General features: G+C 40.6%; 1 pseudogene; it reads left to right on the top strand.

The window, feature by feature from the left end:
- The first annotated feature begins 2,558 nt into the window (after positions 1 to 2,558).
- On the top strand, positions 2,559 to 4,602 carry LOC116853347 (annotated as a pseudogene).
- The last annotated feature ends 2,482 nt before the right edge of the window (positions 4,603 to 7,084 follow it).

A 7,084-nucleotide genomic window follows, 5' to 3' on the forward strand; every position in this document is an offset into this window, starting at 1 on the left:
TCAATTTGTACAAATTTTTCTCAAAATCATTAGTTGCACGCGTTCTAAATTGCGTGTTTAATTCGATATAACTGCGGAGCCAGGGAGATTGAGCGAATTGGAGCACGCGGTGAATCTTTGTAATACGAAGACCGTGGCGCGTGCACTGCTGCAGGTTGCGGTAGTGGATAATATAACGCTGCTTATCGTATAGCGTCGCGAGAAGTTTCTCCTGACGCTTGCCGGGTGACTTATCGCGCATAGGACAAAACGGTAGGTCAGTGCACGGTAGGTCATTTGCACATCGTGCAAATTTTGCGGATACTCCAAGTCCACCTCGAGAATCCTGTGGGCGAATCGTCAGCGACTGAGAATATGTCAAAGTGTGACACGTTGTCGATCCATCGAAACTCGGCGTAAGGCAATGGTTGACACATTGCCCATCCATACAAATTATTTACGTCAAAGTACATTAAGTACGACGATCGTTTCGACGCGTTGTGAGACTGCATGTACTTGTTATTGGCGTGTGCGTATCTATCCGAACATTGACTCAGGCCACCGCGTATACCGCGTTCGATGAACATGATCATATCAATATCGGTGAGCAGTTCGAAATTTATGCTGGTATGTTATAGATACGATATAGAGTATCCATAGGATATTCAATGAATGTCCAAATTGGACATCCATTAAATATCCATGGACAGTTATACATTGGATATCCATATTATGTCCATGGACATATGGACATGAAAGGGACATAAAATGAACGTCCATAAGATATTTGGTGCTATCTGGGAGGTGTATCTCGACGACGAAAATTCGAATCTCTCTATTGTACAAAATCTTCACAAGTGCGAGCAGGACTCTCTAAATCAATAAAAATCCGTCGATTGTCCGAAGTAACACCTTTAACAGTGCACCTAGAGCAGGAATGAAAACCTCGCTCGGTGCAAGGGAATGACATTCTCTCTCTCGCTCGGTGCGCCGAACTCGGCCGATATGCCGATATCCCCGAACAAAGGTAATAATTATTTTAAATGAATAATTACCACGAATTACCATAATTACCATTAATAAATACTGTATAACATCATTTAATAATATTAGAAAATAAATACTTTTAACCTAAAAAAATATCAAAATAATAGATAAAAGCCCTTTTTAAAAACACATTAATCTATAGGAAACATCAATAAAGAGAAGTGATGAATAACATATATATTTAATATCAAATAATCACCCATACTGCACTGGATTAATATATACTGAAAGATACTACAAATAAATTTGTTTAAATGTAAATGTATTGGGAGTACAAATTAGTTCGGTCCGTTTTCAAAAGATGGCTTTGGCTGTTATGAATGTTTCATAGTGACAGCTGATTTCGGTGGTTTCAGAGAGGTTTCAGAGAGGTTAGACATCTGTCAATAATATTCAGTTTATATCGCTTTGAGTTTCATACAAAACCCCTGTTTTTTACTGTGTTGAATATGTCAAATTTTGTGTTAACTAAGCAGCATTTGCGGGAGGTTTTAGTTTTCTGCTTTAATTGGAAGAAAAGTGCAGCTGAAGCGCATCGAATGCTTGTAGAAGTTTATGGTGACAATGCTCCAACTGATAAATCATGTAGGGAATGGTTTCGACGTTTCAAGAATGGTGATTTCAGCGTTGAAGACAAGCCTCGCTCTGGACAGCCAAAAAAATTCGAAGACAAAGAATTGGAGGCATTACTCGATGAAGATCCGAATCAAGAATCGGTATAGGCTACAATTGATTCGTTTGAGCCGTGCATTACGAGAAAAACGGCCGAAATACGAGCAAAGACATGACAAAGTTATTCTTCTGCATGATAACGCTCAGCTTCATGTCGCAAAAGTCGTAAAAAATTATTTGGAAACGCTCAAGTGGGATATTTTATCGCACCCGCCGGACATTGCTCCTTCTGATTACTGGTTGTTCCGACGGATGCAGCACGATTTGGCAGGTCACCGGTTCACTTCTTTCGCAGAAATCGAAAATTGGCTCCTAACTTGGATCGCCTCAAAAGACGAGACATTTTTTCGAGATGGAATTCGAAAATTACCTGAGAGGTGGGAAAAAGTAGTAGCCAGCGATGGACAATACTTTGATTAATCTGTTCATTCATTTTGTTCTGAAATAAATGCATTTTTATCACAAAAAAACGAACCGAACTAATTTGTACTCCAAATATAATGACGATACTACTCTTAAAGGCGATGCTACTTCTGTAAATGAGCTTCATACGAGTCAAAGTATGGAAGAAAATTACGAACCTCTACATAAAGTTGCAGCGATGGATCTAGTGCCATATGAGGAAAAATAAAAAATAGTTTTGTAATGAACATCCGCAGTGGAGCTTCCGTTCATTAAAAAATCGGTTTAGAAAACATTTACGTAATAATGGTGACATTGCACAATTTCGTAACTATATTTTGTCAGGCGGAAATTTTTGGGATAAGATGAAAATAATAAAACGAAATGTGCACGGTAGATTTACGGAAGCAAGAAAACAAAAGCAGCTCGTTACACGATGTCTCCTTCAATAGTGGGCGATGGCTGCAGTCATTCAGTACAATGAAAAAGAAGAAATGAGCGCAGAAGATGGTAATGCTTTCCGTTTTGTAGCATCAAATTCATGGTTAACTTCATTCATACGCGAGTATAAAATTTCTAACCGTCGAGTTATTCGATATGTTTCAAAAAAAGAAGTTGTATCACCCGAAATTGTGATGGAATCTGCCACACACTTCCAACATTTAATTAGAGCCATATCACCGGATTACGTTCCGGATTTTATAAAAAATTCGGACCAAACGGGCTGCGAATATAGAAGTAATATAACACGAACGTACACACATACTGACGAAAAATTGGTGCAATTATACATCGGCGATCTTAATAAAGTGTCCCATACCTATACTGCACAATATTCTTTAACACAATCGGGCAAACTATTAAATAAGGTGTTCGTTTGCTTGCAAGAGTATTCCGACAGTTTTGGAGTACGGGTGCAGAAAGAAGTAGACACATTATTATAATTATGTAAGAATGTTGTTGTTGTCTGCTCCAAATCAGGTGTGTCGGAATCGACTGTGGTCAGCCGAGGACTGATTCAAAGCGCCGGGACTGCTTCGCGCGAGGCACCGGTGTCGTGCGTGGGAGTGGGATTGGGTGGCAAAAAAATAGAGAGTCGAATACTGAAGTGACGAGATTGCACAAACCTTTATTCAAAACTCGAGCTCTTGCTTAAAGTTCACCCGGTCTCGTAACAGTACGAACGACGGAAATCTTCGGCGAGTCCTGCTATGAAGGCCGTTCTCGACGCGACGGAAATCTTGCTGGGTATCAAACCGATACTCACACGACGGAGATCTTACCGCGAACGACGGAGATCTTGAATCGCGAGGCCTTGGACTCGATAACGCGTACGCGAACGAGAACGTCGGGTTTACACTCGAGAACATAGCACAAATGACACAGATTTACAGAAGTGACGAACGGCGCGCGAGCCGTCGGAACGCGCGGCCGTCGCTAACGATCGATGAGAGAGATTTAAACAGCAATGCCGAACGGTGCGCGAGCCGTCGGAACGCTCGGCCGTTGCTAACGATCGAGGACAGAGATCCGATACGCGGATCCTCGATGAGCGAGCAGAGCGGCTAGACTCACGCGGAATTTGCCGTTCTTCTGAGGTCAGAAGTCCGCTCGCGCCAGCATGTACGCGAGAAGCTAAACTTGAGATGATGGTCAGTGGAGCGGATCGCGAACAGATTGAGCGACGTCGCGACACTAGGAATGCACCGGCCGATCGACGAGAGAGATCGCCGGCGCTCGAGCGATCGAACGAATGAGAGATCGCGACGAGGCTCTCCGAGAGTTTGATCTAGAGCGAGGAACGAACTTGCTGCTCGTACCGCTGACCGATCAGAGACTAGACTTTGAACGCGAAACTAGACGAAAGAGACGACAGACCGTGAAAAGGCCGAGAGAGCGAGACAACGAACTGAACCGAATAGAACCACGGCCGATGTACGCGGCCGCATATATAGGTTTTTGAGAGTTCTCTGGCGCGCGCGGATGGACCAAAAGAAGCGAGACGAAACGGTTCCTCGCGACCAGCGCGAGTCTACATTTTCGTTTATCGTTTTTCAACGCGGAATGCAAGCTTCTCGCGGCGGGTGCCGCCCGCCGATTCGCGGAATCCTTGTTTTCGCCGATCGTTGCCACAGCGACCGCTCGGATCCTCGCGACGTGCCGGCAGTTCGCTAGCCTCGCGAAGCTGTGGTCGCACGTGAACGCACGAAAGGACGAACTGCGTCGATGTTATTACTAATTAGAAACATCGACAGCCGTACCTTTCAAAATATGCCTCTAACCGAATGGTTACCGGTGTGAGGATATGTGACGTCTTCTTAGTTCGAATCTCGAACATCGGGAAAATTAACGTCTCTCTACCAACAGTTTTTGGAACTAGTTTTCAAACCGTATGTTAGCAATCACAAGTTTTTATTTCTTGTTGATTCTTGGGGAGGACAAAAGAACATTGAAATATATTGTTGCAAGCGCGTCGCAGTATTGCGAGCGCGTCGCTCCTGAAGTCCGCGGATTGCAAGCCGGGATACGTAGCAACGGTTGCTACGCGAGGCTGGCTTGTTTGTTGACAACAGCTGAGAAGGGAGTCTCTCGATAGCCTGCGAACGGTGTGAACGTGTGACTTAAATAGAGAATTTATATATCACGTTGCTGTTGCTTTATAATAAAGTTCTTGTTCATTTCTATATTCGTGTGTCTGGTCTATCTCCGCGCCCGCGAGTGTAACATTTTGGGGGCTCGTCCAGGATAAAGAGAGATTGGAGACGCGACGTGAATTGTTTGCGATTGTTTACGCGAGTGCGTGAAAGTGATAATAAGGAGAATGATACATTCACCGATGCTTACTCGGAGTCAAGTATCGACATCGGTTATGGAGCAGGGAGAGTTGCACATTGCGGAGTCGAAGGAGATACGGGACCTTACAAAATCTAATAGAGGAAAACGAAACAGAAATATTGAAACGACGTCTTCGGGATTAGAAAGGGAAGTTCCAGTGACAACGGAGACTGCGGCGTTGCAGGCTGCATTAGAAGAGCTGCGGTCTTTGCGAGCGGAGCGAGAGCGGGAGCGGCTAGAGCTTCAAGAGTTGCGCCAAATTGATCGGAGAAATTTTCAAGGCCAGTCTTTTCCAATATTTAGGAATAATTCAGAATTAAAACCAAATACTTTCGACGGAACCGTTCCGCTGCATGAATTTTTGTGTCAATTTAATTTAATAGCGCGTGCAAATAATTGGGACGATGTTTATAAAGCAGTTGTTCTGGCAGCAAATTTAAGAGGAGGAGCGCGCTCAGTTTTAGATAAGATAGAAGGAAATTTAGACTTTAAAGAAATTTGTTTACGTTTAGAATTGCGTTTTGGAGAAGTAGGTTCATTTCAAAATTTTTATACTCAATTTTCGAATAGAAAACAGAGGGAAGGAGAGGATTTTGCTTCTTTTGGTTTGGAATTGGAACGGTTAGTTTATAAAGCATATCCAGAATGTACATTTGAAGTAAGAGAGAAAATCGCTTGTATGCAATTCATAGTAGGATTAATAGATGGTTTTGTAAAACGAACTCTTCAATTAGAAAACGTTGTTTCATTGAAGGTTGCCATAGAAAGGGCAAAAATTGTTAAAAGTATTCAAGAAAATAGTTTTTCTAATGAAATAAAATTTAATTGATTTAATTTAGAAAATAGGAGGAATTTTGAAAGAAATTATAGAGGCAACAACAATTTTAGGGAAAATAAAGGTAATTTTAAAAAAATTATTAGGAGGAGAGAAAATTCTTTAGGTTTTCAAAGAAAATTAATAGGGAAAATGAATAATGATAATAAATGTTGGCAATGTGGAAGTTTTTCACATTTTCGAGCGGAATGCCCAGCTTTAATTAATGCTTTTGAAAAAAAAGGGAAAACTGAGTTTTGTCGAATGGAACGGGGCTATTTCGACAAAAAGAGTAAAATCCTCGGTTAATTCTAGTTTAAAACGCGTTAAAAATAGAGATACTTTTTGTTTTAATGGATTATTGGATAGAAAATGTTGTAAATTTAAAATAGATACAGGTTCGGATGTTTCTATTGTTAATAGGAAATTTTTTGGAACGTCGGGAAAGTTTTGTCCAGTTACTAATAATCGTTTAATTTATCCTTCAGGAGAAGTAGTTCCTGTTTATTATCAAGCAAAGATGAATGTCCAGTTAGGAAAAATTTTGGTAGATCTGTCCATGTTTGTTATTGACATGGAAGATGATTGTTTGTTAGGAAATGATTTCTTGTTTTTTACTAATTTGGAATCTTGTTTTTATTCAGAGTTAGGAATTTCTCATTCGGGAATGATGCAAGGAAATTTTGCTTGCAAGCGGATTATTTGGGAAGAGAAAGTACCTGTATTTTTACTAAAATTGTTTAAACGGGATTCAGAACATTTGAATTTTCGACAGAAAGAAAAGTTTGCTAAAATGCTAGTTGAATTTCAAGATGTTTTTTCAGAAGAGATTGTAGTCGGAAATTGTAATTTTTTAGAACATAAGATTGAATTAATTAATTTACGTCCTATTAAACAAGTTCCTCGACGAGTTCCTTTACATTTACGTGCTGAGGCGAATAGGGTTATTGAGGAAATGAAAAATAAAGGTGTTATTGAAGAATCTCAGAGTCCTTGGATTTCGCCGGCGGTTTTGGTAAAAAAAAAAAGATAATTCTATTCGTTTTTGTGTAGATTTTCGAAAGCTAAATGCTGTAACAATAAAAGATTCTTTTCCTATTCCTCGTATTGATGACACTATTGATCAATTATCAGGGAATTCTTGGTTTTCAACTTTGGATTTAAAAAGTGGTTATTGGCAAGTGAAAATTCGTCCAGAGGATAGAGAGAAAACAGCGTTTTCAATAGGAAAGGGATTATGGCAATTTACAGTTTTATCAATGGGTTTGTGTAATGCTCCAGCTACATTTGAAAGGCTTATGGAGCAAGTATTGCAGGAAGTGTTGCATGAAATTT

Source organism: Odontomachus brunneus, unplaced genomic scaffold, assembly GCF_010583005.1.
Source record: "Odontomachus brunneus isolate Ranch 3 - 2012 unplaced genomic scaffold, Obru_v1 Obru_scaffold_309, whole genome shotgun sequence".
Taxonomy (NCBI): Eukaryota; Metazoa; Arthropoda; class Insecta; order Hymenoptera; family Formicidae; genus Odontomachus; species Odontomachus brunneus.